Raw genomic sequence first — 20,930 nt, forward strand, 5'->3', positions numbered from 1 at the left:
TTTTTTTTTCTTTATTTCTTTTTCCCTTCTAACTAAATGCCATATTTAGGTATTAATAATAGAAAATTAAAAATCAAGACTCATGATATGTTTTTAATGTAAAGTTTATTATTAAATTTTATGTAACAGAAAAATAACGTGATTAGTAGAAAAATTGCCAATAGATTTTAGCAGCTCATCACCGAAGAACAATTAAAATAAGATGCACCAATTATTGTAGAAATTTGGTCCCTTATGTTTAGCTAAAGGTAGTTTATGAGGCTGGAGTGATAGTGCAATAGTAGAGATATTATCTTGAACATGACCTACTTAGGTTCTATACAGGTACCTCATAGAATCTCTTAATCCAAAGTAGGAATGATCTTTAAACACAAAGCCAGGACTATGTTCTGACTAAGCGCCACTCTGTATGACCCTAAAACTAAAAAACAAACAAAATAGTAAGTTATTCTGTTTTGTTCTTTATGTAAAAAAATCTTAAATATTTCTTTTCAAATTTAGTTAGTAACATTTGAGATACAATTCTTCCATGAAAAATTTTATTCAATGCTTAAATTATTTATGTCAAATAAATACCATTTTATTAGTATTTCAATATACAGAGGACTTTTATCATTATAGATAGTTTAAGAAATTTCCATGACCAAAACATAACTGTAAACGTTCTTATTAATTGAGAATTAATTTGTGCAGGTAAACGCTCTGAGGAACTAGCTTCTATTTCATACAACTCTTGATTTTTTCCAGTTTTCTGTAAACATAATCATGAACTTGTCATCTAATGCTTTTGATATTTATATTCTGTAAGAAGGGAATAGTAATTCAACATACCATAGTGCGTTGTAAATACGATAAAAATACATGTAACTCCTGCACTAAAAATAAGAAACTTCTCTACTTGTATTTATAAATATTTCTTAATGAAATTATTTTTTATCAATTTGGCGAGCATTTATTGAGTGAAATCAGTGGCGTGGTCAATCTATTAACTGCTTTTTACATTATATTGCTTAATAATATTAAATTAATATATTTTTTTACTTATTTTATAAAAATCATCCATATTTCTTAATAACCCATTTAATTCAGAAATATGAAATTTAAATTCACAAATTTTATTTTCTTCAATAAGAAAATAAATACATCTTTTATTTTTATGCATATAAGAAATGTATATATATTGTATATATAATATATGTTATATACAATGTATATACTGTTTTGTTTGTTTGTTGGGGTCACATCTGATAGTACTCAGAGGTTTCTTTAGTTTTATCTTCAGAAATTACTCTTTTAAGGAACTGAAAACAAATGGGATTGTGTGGATCAAAGCCAGTCTGCTGCATGCAATGTAAAAACCCTACCTCCTGTGCTAATGCTCTAGCCCATCTATATTTTTCTTAGTCTATATTTTACCTAATCTAGAGCTGGGATTCATACTCAGTCTTAACACTCTTTTTCTTCCCATCTTGTAAAATAAATATTTTATAACAGTTTATCATGGTAGGAAGTTAACTTTGAACTCGGGCTTTGAATTTTGAACTTGCTTTGAAATCAGTCTGAACTTAATTCCAACCTTAGCTCTTCTATATGTTTATCTAGACACTTGGATTATTATGCATTCTCCAGATGTCGTAGTTGCCTCAACTTTTCCAGACATAATATCTATTTAGGTAAATGGCCAGGATTTATAATTAAGATAATGTTATTTTGTTTAGTATCTGATGATGATCTGTTTCAGTTTATGGTAGTTACTTTTTTTCAATGAAATAGTTAAAAATTAAACACAATTTTTGATTTGAAGCTGTCATTCCTCAATAGTCAACATTTTTTCTTTTATAATCTTTTGGCAGTTCTCATAAATTTGACATATCATTTTTACTGAAGAAATATGTGAGAAGAGCAGCATATTCTTATACTTTTATTTATATATAAAGATCGCAGGAAAACCAATTGAGGAAAAAAGTGGAAATTAGGTATTAAAAGTGTAATTAGAAAAATGTATCCCTTCTATAAGGACTATTTAGAACTATTAAAATCTGTTTAATCGTTAGTTCTAAGACTATTTTTACATTGTTAACAATCTACTTAGTAATCTTGGGGGAAATAGCATCAAAAGCAGACAAAGAAAAATGTTTCACTTTCCTGTGGCTGATTCCTGTGATTGCCTGATGTTTAGTTACATTTGGGCATCTGTCTCAGGATCTCCCATTGTCTGCAACCATATGCAAACTGAAGTGTGCATTGGGGTATAGACATGAGGACAGAATTTGCACTTGGATATGCTATCCAACAGCAGTCGGAGATGCTGGACAAGCCTGTGATACTTCATGCAGTTCATTTAATGAACTGTTACTTTATTATTTTGTAAAGCTTCTGTAATGCACATTTATGATATAAAAAGTGCCTTGCATACTGCTTCATCGGAAGGGGACCTCATTTAGATTAACCTGTGACATCAACAGCAGGTGGTAGAATGAACCAACTGCTTCAATTACTGGTTTTGTGCATGACTTTCATGTGTTGCTAAGTTATCAGAGGAACCTGATTACATCCCCTTAGACACTATTGTTGGCAAGATGATTAAGCTGTTATTTTTTTTAAGACTGGGAACCTAAAAAGCTTTTTGGCATGAGGCTAAAGCACTGTGTATAGAGATCAGTAAGATAGTGTGTATCATTGCCCTGTAGCTTATCTCCACATATACAGCTCCCTGGTGGATCCCTATGATAAACATTATTGGAGCAATTAGCTGCTGCTGACACAGAATCCAGACACAAAAGCCATGGCCAGCAGCACAGAGCCAAAAATTATGGAGCCAAAAACCATAAAAAGCAACACCAAGCTAGTCTCCCCATTCAACTGCTGTCATAAAACCCTCCCAGTGCTATGTTTGCATAGCTGGCTTCACCAATATGGCACTGTTAACACAAAAGAAGAAGTCGCAGCACTTGTCTTTGTTTAGCTGAAATTACAAGTCATTGAATTAGTATGTCATCTTTATTGTGCTGTCATGCAGCAGAGGTGAGGAAGGCTCTGTAATGGATGGGAGAGTTTGATGGCCTGAAAGACAGGCTCACAGATGGTTGTCGATATAAAACAATTTCCCCTTTTTAAAAAAAGGTGAAAGGAAAGGGGAAATAAGCAAAAATGCCTGTCTCGAATGGATCATCACAGATTTTTATGTAACACCAAACAGTATCAATGGTAGTCTCATCTGTAAGAACTTTGGTAGCATAGAATATATGACACAGACATAGAATGCAAACTATTGCGAGGAATACAATTCTGTTTATAAAATAGTAATGCAGTTTCTTAGCTTCTTAGAAAGAACATTTGAGTTTATCTGTGAAAGTTCTTCTAAATATTTGTAATGATTAGACAGTGTGAATGAGATTTAATGCAGTTATACAAAGTTTAAAATAAAAATCTGAAGATTTTTAACTACTTTTATTTTCAGAAAATTAAGCTCTGTGTTGGTAATGATTAACAAGTTTAGTTTGACACTACTGAGAGATAGAGTGGCTTGAATTTACCTAATTTTTTATGCCTTTTCTCTAGATTTGTTTATAGTAACTTCTTATTTCTGCTGACAAAACTATTCAAATGTTTTATCTTATCTAAATGGCCTTATTCTCAGTCTATATTTTCAATTTAGAAAACTTCTTCAACTACTATTTTATTTTATGTTGAATTCTAATTCTCCAGCTACTTGGGAAATGTGTTTTTGACTGATTGATTAAATAGGTTACTCCTAAGACTGTATAAAAATTTTCACATGCTGGTGATTATTTTAGGACAAGTTTATCTTAGTTTTTCTCTTTGGAGCAAGAAAAACAAAATGAAAATTAAGCATTTGATTTTATATGACAATATTGACGTATATGTATGGCCACATTCAAGAATGAATGAAAATATTTAAGTGACTATTTTATAAGTGTACCATGTCACATATAAGAAAATGACAGGAGATGCATATTAAGGACAATATAGTGACAGGTATATTATTATTTATATAATCATACAAAAATAAGTTTCCTTTCTGTCTTTAAAGTTAGCACTTGGATCTTTCAAAAGAGCTGTTTAGGGATGAAAGTAAGAAAATAAGGAGTTAAGTGCCTATCTGGGGATAAAATTTATCTATTCAGCAACATTGTTACATTATTGACTACTGTTTAATGCTCATTTTATTTTACTGGAAGATTTTAATGCTATTCTTGCATTTTGTTATGAAAGGCCATTCTTTGTGAGGAAAACTATTTACATGCATGTAGATATGCATCTATCTGTGAGTTATAAGGTTAGTAGAGATTATGAATTTTCAGTTTATCAACATGATATTACATCTTATTTTGTCACTTGTTAGCAAAATTATACCTTGATAAAGTTATATGAATTCTTGAGTCATGGCTCTGTAATTTGTAAATATTAAAGAGGATATATGGCAATGAACCAGGAGGATGGCCACAATTATTATTAACTTGGGCAGCATTTGACTGGACCATAGCATAGAAGTAGATTTTCATTGCTTCAATTTAACAACTTCAATTCACTTTTTGGTTTCAAAGTGCCATCAGTTTAAAGTTTGGAACTATCACATCAGACTCTGAGAAGACTAAAATAGTGTTAGCTGCATAAGAAATAAAATCAAAGCAGAACCCACAGAGCATCAGCGGGTTTCATGTGCAACTATGAAGAAAAGGACCTCTTAACCTGTCTAAATTCCTCTACTTTCTGTGTTGAAGATCAGCAGGCCCCAGCTCTTTGTATCAATAAAATCACTCTCAATTATTACTGCTATGATTATTTAAAATGTAATATAAAGGAATTAGTTATGTAAAAACTTAGAAAGAGGTGAAGGATAAAAGAAGGTCCGTTGCCTTTATTGCTTTAAGTACTTTTAAAATTTTAAAGTTACTAGTACAGGACTTCCAGACCAACCACAATAAAGTTTTAGATATTTCCCTGTATAAGATTTTTTATTTTATTTATTTTTTATTTTTTTTTTGGGGGGGGGGTTTGGGCCACACCCGTTGACGCTCAGGGGTTACTCCTGGCTATGCGCTCAGAAGTTGCTCCTGGCTTGGGGACCATATGGGACGCCGGGAATCAAACGGTGGTCCGTCCAAGGCTAGCACAGGCAAGACAGGCACCTTACCTCTAGTGCCACCGCCTGGCCCCTTATTTTATTATTATTATTTACTTTAAACCTTTGTCTTAGTGGATTAGGAATGACAGCAAAAATAGTCAGTTTTGGCTTGTTTTCTAAGTCCATGTTCTTCCTTGAATACTTACCTCACTTGCTTATTTCCACTCTGTAAAACTTATGTTCTCTCTTGAATATATTGCACTATTTTCTCTTGAATATTTCTAAGCAAGTTTTGTGGAACAATAACTGCTTTGCTTTACTAAAAATAAATGAGTTAAATAAAATAGTCTCTATTGTATGAGAATTTATAAGATCTCATGCTGTTCTCCCTGTTCAAACATCTCTGTCTTATAAATGTCAAATTGTTCTATGAAACGTATAAAAACTTTTTAATCAGCAATTAGGTATATACAAAATTCAATACATAATAAGACTAGCCATGGGAAAATGGTTTTATTCACACTTTTCATATTTAGTAGGCATGGTAAATTGGAAGATTCCAAATATATAGTAATAATAGTGGTATTGTTGGGGCCAAAGTGATAGCACTGTAGTAGGGCATTTGCCTTGAACGCAACTGACCCAGGATGAACCAGGTTTGATTCCTGGCATCCCATGTGAATGATCCCCTGAGCCTGCCAGGAATGATTTCTGAGTGAAGAGCCAAGAGTAACTCCTGAGCGCCACCAGGTATAGTCCCAAAACCCAAAACCACCTACCAAAATAATAATAGTAGTGCTATCTAATTTAAACTGTAGATGAAAAGTAAAATTTAAAAGTTAGATGCAAGCTGACCTTAAACAATTAAACAACAAAAATATTATACCTGAAAATTGGTTGTGAGGGAATCAGGGTGCTAAAGTTCTGTACATCTGAGATAGATAGACATGAAGAAGAAAGAGGATGCAGAGAGGAGACTAAGGTGAACAGAGAGGATAATATTTTTGGTTTAAGATATAGTAGAAGAACCAATTACTTGATGTTTATTTATCCAAATAATATTATTTTGAGGGGGTACTTTATTTAAGGACATATCCAGTGATGGTTGGTGTTATTCTTAATTCTGCATTTAGGAGTTCACCTGGTGGTGGTCAGGGACACAATACTAGGTCATCTGCAAGGTAAATTACTCACTTGCTATATTATCATCTCTTGGATTTCATCATGTCCACAAATTTTAATGTATTTCCTCATTAAGAACAAGAAAGCAGTCAATAAATAAAAACAAAAGCCTATTTATATGCTCAATGGTTTGTATTTGTGGTTTTGGCAATGACACACAGAGACCAGAGCAATAGTTGAGTGGCGTGAGTGTTTGCCTTGCAGGCAACCTCCCTGTGTTGTATATTTGGTATCCCATATTCTGCTAATACTCTGAGCAACTTCAGTAAAGAGCAGATTCTGGAATAAGTCCTGAACACACTTGGGTATAGCCCTGTCTTCTCCAACACCACCAAAGTAACATATATTTATATTCTGCAGTTCTAAAGTTATCCTAGAATATCAAGATCCAATGTGTAGGTTACAGGATTAGGTACTTTTGATATAAACTAATTTTAAATGAAAGTTTTTTTTCTTGCAGGCTGCTACTTGTTCTTTGTTTTTGTTGTTGTGGTTGTTGTATTGTTTTGGGGCCACACCCAGTGATGCTCAGGGGATACTCCTGGTTATGTGCTCAGAAATCACTTCTGGCTTGGGGGATCATATGGGACTCCGGGGGATCGAACCTCGGACAATCCTAGGTTAGCACGTGCAAGGCAGACGCCCTACTGCTTGCACCACCACTCCAGCCCCTTGTTCTTTTTTCAATAGCTGTCACTTAGTGTGTTTCTATCTTTTGGTCTTCTGTTTGTCCCCTTTTCTGGATTTTTATTTTGTTTAATTTGTCTGATTAAATGAGAATATGTTTTTTTCTGTTGAGTTTATTAAAGACATCTATTTGAATAGTGTTTTCATCTGTTCAAATTCTTTGAGTATATTTTCTATTGTCTGATCATATGCTTTAAGTATCTTTTCCAATCTCTTCTGATTTATGGAGTTGTTATCCATCTCATCTTCCAACTCACTGTTTCTGTCCTCAGCTGCTTTTAGTCTGTTGGAATGGCTTTCCATTTAGGTTTTCAGTTCTTCTACTGAGTTTTTCAGGTCTGTTATTTAAGTTTGGAATTTTCTGACTTACATCTTCATATCATCTTGATTTTTTTGTTCCATTCAATTTGATCTATGTGTTTGTTTTTCGTTTTTTTTTTTTTTTTGAGTTCTATATGAACATCCTTCATATTTCTTCTCTAAACTTCTTATCTGACAACTAATTGGTTGGTTCTTCTTGGATCATCTGAACTACCCTCTTCATTCTCTAAGCAGGGAGTTGGCCTGGTTGTCTCCACATTGTCTCACTTGTAGTGTGATTTTTTTACCTATGTGCAATTGTGGAGTTCATTGGATAGAAGATGTCCATGGCCACATAGTGAAGCAGTGCAGCCATGCTCTTCTGGCACCACCCTGTGGGGTAGGAGAGCCTACCTGGCCGGTGAACCTTCCTGGGATTAAGTTCGCTGGGGTCTTTTTTAGCAGCCTCAAATGGGAATTTGGAAGCTAAGTGTGGAAAAATGCAGAGGCTCTTTAAAAGCACTTGGAAGGAGTTTGGTACCACCCTTGTTTGCTGAGACAGCCTACTTGCTGTTGACCTTGATGTGATTAAGTTTACTGGGGTCTTCCTTATCAGCCTCATGATGGGACTCAGAAGCCCTCAACAGATACGTTTTAATGTTGAAAAGATTATTTGACATCCTCCCTGCATTTTTAAGTTCCTTAAAAGAACATTACGTTTTCATTATTTTCAAAATTTCTTAAAGTTGAGTTTTAAGCATAAAATGTTCAAACACCAATCCCATTACTACTTTCCCTGTTCCTGATCCAGTCTTAGTTTCCCATGCTCATTTTTGACAAACACAATTTTATTTATTTATTTATTTATTTATTTATTTATTTATTTATTTTTGGTTTTTGCTCCACACCTAGCTGTGCTCAGGGGTTTCTCCTGATTCTGCACTCAGAAGTCACTCCTGGCAGGCTCAAGGGACCATCTGGGATAGCAAAGATGACAATAATCCTACCTGGGTTCACCATGTGCAAGGCAAATACCATACCTGCTGTGTTTTAAGTGGGGCATCAAACAAGCCCAATTTAAAATTTTGTTGTTATAGTTTTTTATTTCATGATTTAATTTTCTTGTTCCTGTGATTCAGATATATAAGTACCTTACATATCTACACTGTGAATATGTCAGAAGCCTCTGATCCTTGCCTTTGAAACTTCTGTGTGTCTTGTCTTACAAAAATAGAAACACACACATAATTTAGTTTCCTTTTTTCCTAATCTTCTGAGTTCCATAACCTAGAAACTAGAGTAATCTAGATATCTTATATAATAGCTTTTTTTTTACCTTTTCTGATATTTTATAAACCACAGATAAATGAAAACATCCAATATTTGTTCGTTCTTTTGATTACTTCACTTAACACGATCTTTTTCTGTTGCATCCAAGTTGCTATAAATTGCTAGATTTTATTACAACTGCATAGTTTTGCATTGTGTATTTGCACCACACATTTATTATCCATTATCCACTCACCTGTAATTGAACAACTTGGTTATTTCCCTGTCTTAGCTATTGTGCTAAGTGCTGCAATGTTTAATTGAAGTGTATGCATATGTCATTTTCAATGGGTATTTTTGTGTTTTAAAAGTCTAAACAAAAAAAAGGGGAATTCCTAAGTTTTAAAGATGCATTCTTACGTTGTTTGTTAAGTTATCATTTTGTTTGGCAGTGCTCATATGTTTTTCTCTGACACTTTCTCAGGAATTCCTACTGGTGATGCTCGGGGGACCATTTGGTATGCCTGGGATAGCATTTAAGTCAACTTTATTCAAGGCAAATGCCCTATTCACTGTACTCACTATACTGTTTCTCAAGCGCAGTAGCACTATTCTTTCTTTTCTGCAAAACTACCTTACTAGTTTCTATATGGGTTGAACCAGAAGATGTACCCACCAAAAGTGAATTAGAATTCCTTTTTCACCACATCACCACCAACATAGATTGTTTTTGGGATTTTTTATGTGTTATTCTGACTTGTGTGTGATAATATCACATTGTCATCTTGATTTGGATTTCATAAATAAAAGATGATGATCACTTCATTTGCCTATGACCATTTATCTATATTCTTCCAAGAAGTACCTTTTCTTTTCCTTTCCCCCAATTTGATAGGAAATGCTTGCTATTATTGATCTTTGTGAGTTTGTTATGTATCTTAGATATTAAACTTTTGGTTTGATGTGTTGAGTCCAAATATTTTCACCCCTTCAGATGTATGTTTCTTGTTTTAGTCTGTATTTCCTTTGTTATGCAGACATTCTTTAGTTAATACCTCTTACACAATAAGTTCCACTTTTCTGTATATTTCCCCAAAGATTAACTTCTTGTACTTAATGTCACTCAAACTAGATTCTCATAGTTCCTATTTACTTATCAATTTTCAGTAAGTTACCATTTTCAATTATAATGAACACTACAATATAATTAACTTTCCCGATGTTCTTTGCCATGCTATTATGCTGATGCTTTTTGCTTCCATATCAGAGTGTAACTTTCTTATGAATCCCTCAAACTTTAATTTCTTAATAGTATTGCTTCCTTTTTTTGATGTTTTTTAATTATCTTTATTTAAACACTGTGATTACAAAAATGATTATAGTTGTATGATTACAGTCAAGTAAAGAGCACCCCCCTTCACCAGTGCAACATTCCCACCACCAATTTCCAGATCTTTCTCCTTCGCACCCCACCCACACCTGGTCTCAAGACAGGCTTTCTGTGCTTGCTTCGGCAGCACATATACTAAAATTGGAACGATACAGAGAAGATTAGCATGGCCCCTGCACAAGGATGACACGCAAATTTGTGAAGCGTTCCATATAAAAAAAAAAGACAGGCTTTCTATCTCCCCCATTCATTAACACTGTCATGATAGTTTTCAGTGTAGTTATTTCTCTAACTGCACTCATCACTCTATATGGTGAGCTTCATGTCATGAGCTGTACCAACCAACCCTCCTCTCTTGTTTCTGAGATACTGTTAAAATGTCTTTCATTTTTCTTAAAACCCATAGATGAGTGAAACCATTCTGTTTTTTTCTCTCTCCTCTCTTATTTGTTGGAGCAGTGTTTTGTAGTTTTCTTTATATAGATCCTTCACATCTTTAGTCAGGTTGACTCCAAGATATTTGAGTTTGTGTGGCACTAATGTGAATGGGATTGTTCTCTTAATGTCCATTTCTTCCCTATCTTTATTGGTGTATAAAAAGGCCATTGATTTTTGTGTGTAATTTTGTAGCCTGCCACATTGCTATATGAATCTATTATTTTTAGAAGCATTTTGGTAGAGTTTTTAGCGTTTTCTAAGTAGAGTATCATGTCATCTGCAAACAGTGAGAGCTTGACTTCTTCCTTTTCTATCTGGATTCCCTTGATATCTTTTTCTTGCCTAATCCCTATAGCAAGTACTTCTAGTAATATGTTGAATAGGAGTGGTGAGAGAGGACAGCCTTGTCTTGTACCACAATTTAGAGGAAAGGCTTTCAGTTTTTCTCCATTGAGGATAATATTTGCCACTGGCTTCTGGTAGATGCCTTAACTATATTGAGAAAGGTTCCTTTTATTCCTATCTTGCTGAGAGTTTTCATCAAGAATGGGTGTTGAACCTTATCAAATGCTTTTTATGCGTCTATTGATATGACCATGTGATTTTTATTTTTCTTGTTGTTGATGTTGTGTATTATGTTGATAGATTTATGGATGTTAAACTATCCTTGCATCCTTGGGATGAAACCTACTGATCATAGTGAATGATCTTCTTGATGAGGCATTGGATCCTGTTTGCCAGGATTTTGTTGAGGATCTTTGCATCTGTGTTCATCAGGGATATTGGTCTGTAATTTTCTATTTTGGCAGCATCTCTATCTGGTTTTGGTATTAAGATGATGTTGGCTTCATAAAAGCTATTTGGAAGCATTCCTGTTTTTTCATATTCATAAAAGAGCCTGGCCAGGATTGGTAGTAGTTCCTCTTGAAAGGTTTGAAAGAATTCATTCGTGAATCTATCAGGGCCTGAGCTTTTGTTTTTGGGCAAATTTTTGATTACGGTTTTAATTTCCTCAATAGTGATGGGAGTTTTTGATATACTACATCTTTTTTATTCAGACGTGGAAGGTTATATGAGTTCAGAAATTTATCCATTTCGTCCAGGTTCTCATATTTAGTGGCATAGAGTTTCTCAAAGTATTCTCCGGATACCCTTTGAATCTCTGCAGTATCTGTAATGATCTCCCCTTTTCATTTCTAATACACATTATCAAGTTTCTCTCTTTTTCTTTGTGAGTTTTGCTGATGGTCTCTCAATCTTGTTTATTTTTTCAAAGAATCAACTTCTGCTTTCCTTGATGTTTCAGATTGTTTTTTGGGTTTTCATTTCATTGATTTCTGCTCTCAGCTTTCTTATTTCCTTCTGTCTCCCTATTTTTTCGTTCCTTTTGTTGATCATTTTCTAATTGTATAAGCTGCATCATTAAGCTATTCACGTATGCTCCTTCTTCCTTCCTGATATGTGCTTGCAAACCTATAATTTTTCCTCTCAGTATCACTTTTGCTGTATCCCATAAGTTCTGATAGTTTGTGTTTTCATTGTTGTTTGTTTTTGATTTCTTCTTTGATTTCATCTCGGACTTACTGGTTGTTCAGTAGTAGACTATTTAATTTGCAGGTGTTAAATTTTTTCTTCTATGTCCCTTTGTAGTTCACGTCTAACTTCAGAGCCTTGTGCTCAGCAAAGGTAGCCTGCAAAATTTCTATCTTCTTGATTTTATGGAGGTATGTTTTATGTGCCAGCATGTGGTCTATCCTGGAGAATGAGCCATGTAAATTGGAAAAGAATCCAGGTTTCTGAGGATGGAGTGTCCTATATAGATGATAGATCTATCTATCTATCTATCTATCTATCTATCTATCTATCTATCTATCTATCTATCTATCTATATACTGGGCCTCTTTCTTCCATTTCTATTTTCAGGTATAGTATATTTTTATTGAGTTTGAATTTGGTTGATCTATCAAGTGTTGACAAGCCCATGTTGAGGTCTCCCACAATTATTGTGTTATTATTGATATCCTTTTTCAGATTTGTCAACAATTTATTAAATATTTTGCTGGTCCCTCATTGGGTGTGTATATGTTTAGAAGAGTGATTTCTTCCTGTTGAACATATCCCTTGATTAGTACATTATGCCAATCTTTGTCCCTTACAACTTTTCTGAGTATAAAGTTTGTGTCATCTGATATGAGTATGGCCACCCCCATTTTTTTAAGGGTGTTGTTTGCTTGGATGATTTTCCTCCAGCCTTTGATTTTGAGTCTATGTTTATACTGACTATTCAGGTGTGTTTCTTGTAGGCAGCAGAAGGTTGGGTTCAGTTGTTTGATCCATTTTGCCACTCTGTGTCTCTTAATGGGTGCATTTAGTCCATTGACATTGAGAGAGATAATGTCATGGGGTTTATTGCCATCTTTGTGTAGAGGTTTGGTGTGTTCGTTGGTCTGTCTTGTCTTTAGAACAGATCTTTCAGTTTTTCTTTTAAGAATGGTTTTGAGTCTGTAAAGTTTTTGAGCTGTTGTTTATCTTTGAAGCCATGTATACTTCTTTCAAACCTGAAAGTGAGTTTTTATGGGTGCAGTATTCTTGGCGAAGCATTTATTTCATTGAGTTTTGTCACTATATTCTTCTACTGCCTTCTGGCCTTGAGTGTTTCTGGTGACAGTTCTGCTGTAAATTTCAAGGATGCTCCCTTGAATGTAATTTCCCTTTTTGATCTTGCTGCTTGCAGTATTCTATCTCTATCTGTGGGATTCATCATTGTGACTAGGATGTGTCTTGGGGTATTTCTCCTGGGGTCTTTTTTAGCTGGTACTCTTTGGGCATACAGGATTTGGTCACATGTTTTTTTTTAGCTCTGGTAGTTTTTCTGTGATGATATTCTTGACTGTTGATTCTTCCTGGAAATTTTCTTCTTGGGTCTCTGGGTCTCCAATAAATTCTAAAGTTGTTTCTGTTGAGCTTATCAAAGACTTCTATTTTCATTGCTCACATTCTTTGAGTAATTTTTCCATTGCCTGATCATTTGATTTAAGGCTTTTTCCCAATATCTTCTGCTGTGTGGAGTTGTTATGCATCACATCTTCCAGCACACTAATTCTATCCTCAGCTGCTGTTAACCTGTAGGAAAGCTCATCCATTATGTTCTTCAAGTCATCTACTGAGTTTTTCAGACCTGTTATTTGACCTGGTATTTCAGTTTGGAGTTTTCTGATTTCTATCTTCTTCATATTCTCTTGATTCTTATTAGTGTTCTGATCTATACTTTCTTTGAGTTCTGTGAGCATCCTCCATATTTCTTCTCTAAACTCCATATCTAAAAGACTACCTAGGTGGTTGGCCATTGTTGGGTCATCAGAGTTTCCATCTTCATTTTCTTTTTTTTTTTTTTTTATTGTTGTACTTGCACTGCCTTTTATTAAGTAGTATTTTTTTATGCATAATTTTTTTATTTAAACACCTTGATTACATACATGATTGTGTTTGGGTTTCAGTCATAAAAGGAACACCACCCATCACCAGTGCAACATTCCCATCACCCAAGTCCCAAATCTCCCTCCTCCCCACCCAACCCCCGCCTGTACCCTAAACAGGCTCTACATTTCCCTCATACATTCTCAATATTAGGACAGTTCAAAATGTAGTTATTTCTCTAACTAAACTCATCACTCTTTGTGGTGAGCTTCCTGAGGTGAGCTGGAACTTCCAGCTCTTTTCTCTTTTGTGTCTGAAAATTATTATTACAAGGGTGTCTTTCATTTTTCTTAAAACCCATAGATGAGTGAGACCATTCTGCGTTTTTCTCTCTCTCTCTGACTTATTTCACTCAGCATAATAGATTCCATGTACATCCATGTATAGGAAAATTTCATGACTTCATCTCTCCTGACAGCTGCATAATATTCCATTGTGTATATGTACCACAGTTTCTTTAGCCATTCGTCTGTTGAAGGGCATCTTGGTTGTTTCCAGAGTCTTGCTATGGTAAATAGAGCTGCAATGAATATAGGTGTAAGGAAGGGGTTTTTGTATTGTATTTTTGTGTTCCTAGGGTATATTCCTAGGAGTGGTATAGCTGGATCGTATGGGAGCTCGATTTCCAGTTTTTGGAGGAATCTCCATATCGCTTTCCATAAAGGTTGAACTAGACAGCATTCCCACCAGCAGTGGATAAGAGTTCCTTTCTCTCCACATCCCCGCCAACACTGTTGATTCTCATTCTTTGTGATGTGTGCCATTCTCTGGGGTGTGAGGTGGTATCTCATCGTTGTTTTGATTTGCATCTCCCTGATGATTAGTGATGTGGAACATTTTTTCAATTGTCTTTTGGCCATGTGTATTTCTTCTTTGTCAAAGTGTCTGTTCATTTCTTCTCCCCATTTTTTGATGGGGTTAGATGTTTTTTTCTTGTAAAGTTCTGTCAGTGCCTTGTATATTTTGGAGATTAGCCCCTTATCTGATGGGTATTGGGTGAATAGTTTCTCCCACTCAGTGGGTGGCTCTTGTATCCTGGGCACTATTTCCTTTGAGGTGCAGAAGCTTCTCAGCTTAATATATTCCCATCTGTTAATCTCTGCTTTCACTTGCTTGGAGAGTGCAGTTTCCTCCTTGAAGATGCCTGTAATGTCCTGGAGTGTTTTGCCTATGTGCTGTTCTATATATCTTATGGTTTTGGGGCTGATATCGAGGTCTTTAATCCATTTGGATTTTACCTTTGTACATGATGTTAGCTGGGGGTCTAAGTTTAATTTTTTGCAAGTGGCTATCCAATTGTGCCAACACCACTTGTTGAAGAGGCTTTCCCTGCTCCATTTAGGATTTCCTGCTCCTTTATCAAAAATTAGATGGTTGTATCTCTGGGAAACATTTTCTGAGTATTCAAGCCTATTCCACTGATCTGAGGACCTATCCTTATTCCAATACCATGCTGTTTTGATAACTGTTGCTTTGTAGTACAGTTTAAAGTTGGGAAAAGTAATTCCTCCCATATTCTTTTTCCCAATGATTGCTTTAGCTATTCGAGGGTGTTTATTGTTCCAAATGAATTTCAAAAGTGTCTGATCCACTTCTTTGAAGAATGTCATGGGTATCTTTAGAGGGATGGCATTAAATCTGTATAATGCCTTGGGGAGTATTGACATTTTGATGATGTTAATCCTGCCAATCCATGAGCAGGGTATGCGTTTCCATTTCCGTGTGTCCTCTCTTATTTCTTGGAGCAGAGTTTGATAGTTTTCTTTGTATAGGTCCTTCACATATTTAGTCAAGTTGATTCCAAGATATTTGAGTTTGTGTGGCACTATTGTGAATGGGGTTGTTTTCTTAATGTCCATTTCATCCTTATTACTATTGGTATATAGAAAGGCCATTGATTTTTTTGTGTTAATTTTGTAGCCTGCCACCTTGCTATATGAGTCTATTGTTTCTAGAAGCTTTTTGATAGAGTCTTTAGGGTTTTCTAAGTAGAGTATCATGTCATCTGCAAACAGTGAGAGCTTGACTTCTTCCTTTCCTATCTGGATTCCCTTGATATCCTTTTCTTGCCTAATCGCTATAGCAAGTACTTCCAGTGCTATGTTGAATAGGAGTGGTGAGAGAGGACAGCCTTGTCTTGTGCCAGAATTTAGAGGGAAGGCTTTCAGTTTTTCTCCATTGAGGATAATATTTGCCACTGGCTTGTGGTAGATGGCCTTCACTATATTGAGAAAGGTTCCCTCCATTCCCATCTTGCTGAGAGTTTTGATCAAGAATGGGTGTTGGACCTTATCAAATGCTTTCTCTGCATCTATTGATATGATCATGTGGTTTTTATTTTTCTTGTTATTGATGTTGTGTATTATGTTGATAGATTTACGGATGTTAAACCAGCCTTGCATTCCTGGGATGAAACCTACTTGATCGTAGTGGATGATCTTCTTAACGAGGCATTGAATCCTATTTGCCAGGATTTTGTTGAGGATCTTTGCATCTGCATTCATCAGTGATATTGGTCTGTAATTTTCTTTTTTGGTAGCGTCTCTGTCTGGTTTAGGTATCAAGGTGATGTTGGCTTCATAAAAGCTATTTGGAAGTGTTTCTGTTTGTTCAATTTCATGAAAGAGTCTTGCCAAGATTGGCAGTAGTTCCTCTTGGAAAGTTTGATAGAATTCATTAGTGAATCCATCTGGACCTGGGCTTTTGTTTTTCGGCAGACATTTGATTACTGTTTTAATTTCATCAATGGTGATGGGGGTGTTTAGATATGCTACATCCTCTTCCTTCAACCGTGGAAGATTATAAGAGTCCAAGAATTTATCCATTTCTTCCAGGTTCTCATTTTTAGTGGCGTAGAGTTTTTCAAAGTAGTTTCTGATTACCCTTTGAATCTCTGTCATATCAGTAGTGATCTCTCCTTTTTCATTCCTGATACGAGTTATCAAGTTTCTCTCTCTCTCTTTCTTTGTTAGGTTTGCCAGTGGTCTATCAATCTTGTTTATTTTTTCAAAGAACCAACTTCTGCTTTCGTTGATCTTTCGGATTGTTTTTTGAGTTTCCACTTCGTTGATTTCTGCTCTGAGCTTTGTTATTTCCTTCTGTCTTCCTATTCTTGGGTCCTTTTGTTGAGCATTTTCTAGTTCTATTAGCTGTGTCATTAAGCTACTCAGGTAAGCTCCTTCTTCCTTCCTGATGTGTGCTTGCAAAGCTATAAATTTTCCTCTCAGTACTGCTTTTGCTGTGTCCCATAAGTTCTGAGAGTTTGTGTCTTTATTGTCATTTGTTTCCAGGAACCTTTTGATTTCCTCCTTGATTTCATCTCGGACCCATTGGTTATTGAGCATGAGGCTGTTTAACTTCCAGGTGTTAAAGTGTTTCTTCTGAGTGCCTTTGGAGTTCACAAATAATTTCAGAGCCTTGTGGTCAGCGAAGGTAGTCTGCAAAATTTCTATCCTCTTGATCTTATGGAGGTATGTTTTATGTGCCAGCATGTAGTCTATCCTGGAGAATGTCCCATGTACATTGGAGAAGAATGTGTATCCAGGTTTCTGGGGATGGAGTGTCCTATATATATCCACTAGGCCTCTTTCTTCCATTTCTCTCCTCAGGTCTAGTATATTCTTGTTGGGTTTCAGTCTGGTTGACCTGTCCAGTGTTGACAAAGCCGTGTTAAGGTCCCCCACAATTATTGTGTTGTTGTTGATATTATTTTTCAGATTTGTCAACAGTTGTATTAAATATTTTGCTGGCCCCTCATTCGGTGCATATATGTTTAGGAGAGTGAATTCTTCCTGCTCTACGTACCCCTTGATTAATATAAAATGTCCGTCTTTGTCCCTTACAACCTTCCTGAGTATAAAGTTTGCATTATCTGATATTAGTATGGCCACTCCAGCTTTTTTATGGGTGTTGTTTGCTTGGATGATTTTTCTCCAGCCTTTTATTTTGAGTCTATGTTTGTTCTGACTATTCAGGTGCGTTTCTTGTAGGCAGCAGAAGGTTGGATTGAGTTTTTTGATCCATTTAGCCACTCTGTGTCTCTTAACTGGTGCATTTAGTCCATTGACGTTGAGAGAAAGAATTGTCCTGGGATTTAACGCCATCTTTATTTCAAAATTTGGTGTGTCTTTTGGGTAGTCTTGTCTTAGATTAGGTCTTTCAGTTTTTCTCTTAAGACTGGTTTTGTGTCTGTGAAGTTTCTGAGCTGTTTTTTGTCTGTGAAACCATGTATTCTTCCATCAAACCGGAAAGTGAGTTTTTCTGGGTATAGTATTCTGGGTGAAGCATTCATTTCATTCAGTCTTGTCACAATATCCCACCACTGCTTTCTGGCATTGAGTGTTTCTGGTGACAGGTCTGCTGTAAATCTCAGGGAAGCTTGCTTGAACATGATTTCCCCTTTTGATCTTGCTGTTTTCAGAATTCTGTCTCTATCTGTGGGATTTGTCATTGTGACTAGGATGTGTCTTGGGGTGGTTTTTCTGGGGTCTCTTTTGGTTGGTACTCTTCGGGCATGCAGGATTTGATCACATATATTCTTTAGCTCTGGAAGTTTCTCTTTAATGATGTTCTTGACCATTGATTCTTCCTGGAAATTTTCTTCCTGGGTCTCTGGGACTCCAATGATTCTTAAGTTGTTTCTGTTGATCTTATCATAGACTTCTATTTTCGTCTGTTCCCATTCTTTGACTAATTTTTCCATTGTCTGCTCATTTGCTTTAAGTTTTTTGTCCAATCTCTCCTGCTGTATGGAATTGTTATGTATCTCATCTTCCACAGCACCAAGTCTATTCTCAGCTTCTGATACCCTGTCCCAGAGCTTATCCATTTTGTCATTCACTTCGTTTACTGACTTTTTCAGTCCTGTTAGTTGACATGTTATTTCAGTTTGGAGTTTTGTCATTTCTGCCTTCATATTTTCTTGGTTCTTATTAGTGTTCTGTTCAACTCGATCCATGGTTTCTTGGAGTCTGTTGAGCACCTTCCATATTGCTAGTCTAAAGTCCTTATCTGAGAGGTTGATTAGTTGTTCAGTCATTATCTGGTCCTCAGAATTGTCATCTTCATTCTCTATGTCTGATGCTGGCCTGCGTTGTTTCCCCATTGTCACACTTGTATTGTGGGTTTTTCTACGTGTTGTGGTGGTATTCATTGTCTATATGATGTAGGCAGCACACTCCTCTGGCTCCTCCCTTTCTGGATGGGCTGACTTGCCTCTAAGGGAGGGGAGTCCTCCGTGGATGAAGCCTCACACTGGGTCAAATCTTAGGCCTGAGCATGCAACAGAGAAGACAGTCCAGAGAGAAATGTTTGCTTCTGTGATATAGCGCCGTTCTTAGTGTGATTTTTCCTTCTTGTTGCAATGGAGTTCTTTCCTTAGAAAGAGTGCACGGCCGCGTAGCGAAGCGGAGCTAAGTGCCTTCTGGAGCCTCTTTTCAGCCCACTCTAAGGAGGTTTACGCAACAGGATAGCAGAGAGACACACACAGGCAGCACTCACAGTTTTTCACAGTCAGGCCCCACTGGTCATGCGTAGTTTTCACTCGCTTGCTGGGCAGCTTCAGAATGCTGTATTTTTGGGGTTCACTTCCCAGGACTCTGAGGAGAGTCACTGGCTCACTGGGTAGCTTCCGAATGTAGTTTCTTTGGGGTTCGCTTCCCAGGGCTCTGAGGAGAGCTTCCAGAGTTCAGGATAGACAGAGAAGGGTAGGACAGGGCTCGCTTCCGGTGCTCAGTTTCCTCAGAAGAAGCACAGCCGGGTGGAGACTCTGCAGGTAGAGCAATCAGCACTCTGCCTGGAGACCCCCACATCCAGCCATTTCTTACTCACTCACTGGCTCGCTGTGTAGCTCCCAAATGTAGTTTCTTCGGGGTTCGCTTCCCAGGGCTCTGAGGAGAGCTTCCAGAGTTCAGGAAAGAGAGAGAGGAGTAGGACAGGGCTCCCTTCAGGTGCTCAGTTTCTGGTTCGCTGGGTAGCTTCCAAATGTAGTTTCTTTGGGGTTCGCTTCCCAGGGCTCTGAGGAGAGCTTCCAGAGTTCAGGAAAGACAGAGAAGGGTAGGACAGGGCTCCCTTCTGGTGCTCAGTTCCTCAGAAGAAGCACAGCCCGGTGGAGATTCTGCAGGTAGAGCAGTCAGCACTCTGCCTGGAAACCCCCACCTGCAGCCATTTCTCACTCACTCACTGGTTCGCTGGGTAGCTCCCGAATGTAGTTTCTTTGGAGTTAGCTTCCCAGGGCTCTCCCATCTTCATTTTCTATGCCTGATTTTCATCTACATAGTTTCCCCATTGTCACGCTTGTATTGTGGGTTTTTCTACATGTTGTGGTGGTATTCATTGGTTAGGTGTAGTGCACGGCCGCTTGCTCTGCTTTGCTTCAGGGCTGCACTCCTCTGATTCGATCCCTTATAGGTGGGCTTAAGGGGCCCAGCAGAGACAGCCTTATCCACAACTCCAGCCCGGAAAAAAACACCTCAGCAGAGGTACGCCCTCAGGTGATTAATGGCAGAGAAGATCAAAGTTCCCAGGTTGAAGGAAGCCAAGCTTAAGGGACCCAGCAGAGTCTTCATTAGTATTACTTTGGAAAGAATTTTCCTACAATTTAAATCTCTTAATCCCTCCAATATTTCAAAATCCTTATATCTATTAAACTCAGAACATTCACTTTAGTCTGGCACTAACTGTGGTATACCATGAAACTAGCCAATTTCATCTCCTGCAAATTCATTGAACAGAGTCTATTTTCCCCAACCTTTATGCATTTTATAGATTCACCGTTTTCCAATAAAAGTTTTTTAGATGCTAACTCTTTTGATTTTGTCAACCAAATACCAGCAGTACAATTCACTTCTTTGCTTTTTCTATCAGTTCAAGATCTTATTATAATGTAAACCTTTAGAGATTTGCATTCATAATTAAATTTTAAGTAATAGATCTATGATAGCATTCACATTTATAATATTATAGCACAAAATTACTACATACCAAGCCACCAAAATGACCAGGAATACTGTTCCCCCTTCCTCTAAGCCTATGTCACCTAATCTTACATTCCTTCATTCCGTGCAAATTCTTCTGTCATTATTAATTAGTGGATAGTTA

The 20,930-nt window shown here is 36.5% G+C and overlaps 1 non-coding gene across 1 annotated transcript; it reads left to right on the forward strand.

The window, feature by feature from the left end:
• The first annotated feature begins 10,028 nt into the window (after positions 1-10,028).
• Positions 10,029-10,135, forward strand: LOC126008388 (U6 spliceosomal RNA). Its single transcript, XR_007495723.1, has one exon. It is a non-coding gene; the product is annotated as a U6 spliceosomal RNA (small nuclear RNA).
• Positions 10,136-20,930: the final 10,795 nt, after the last annotated feature.

This window comes from Suncus etruscus, chromosome 4 (assembly GCF_024139225.1).
Source record: "Suncus etruscus isolate mSunEtr1 chromosome 4, mSunEtr1.pri.cur, whole genome shotgun sequence".
Taxonomy (NCBI): domain Eukaryota; kingdom Metazoa; phylum Chordata; class Mammalia; order Eulipotyphla; family Soricidae; genus Suncus; species Suncus etruscus.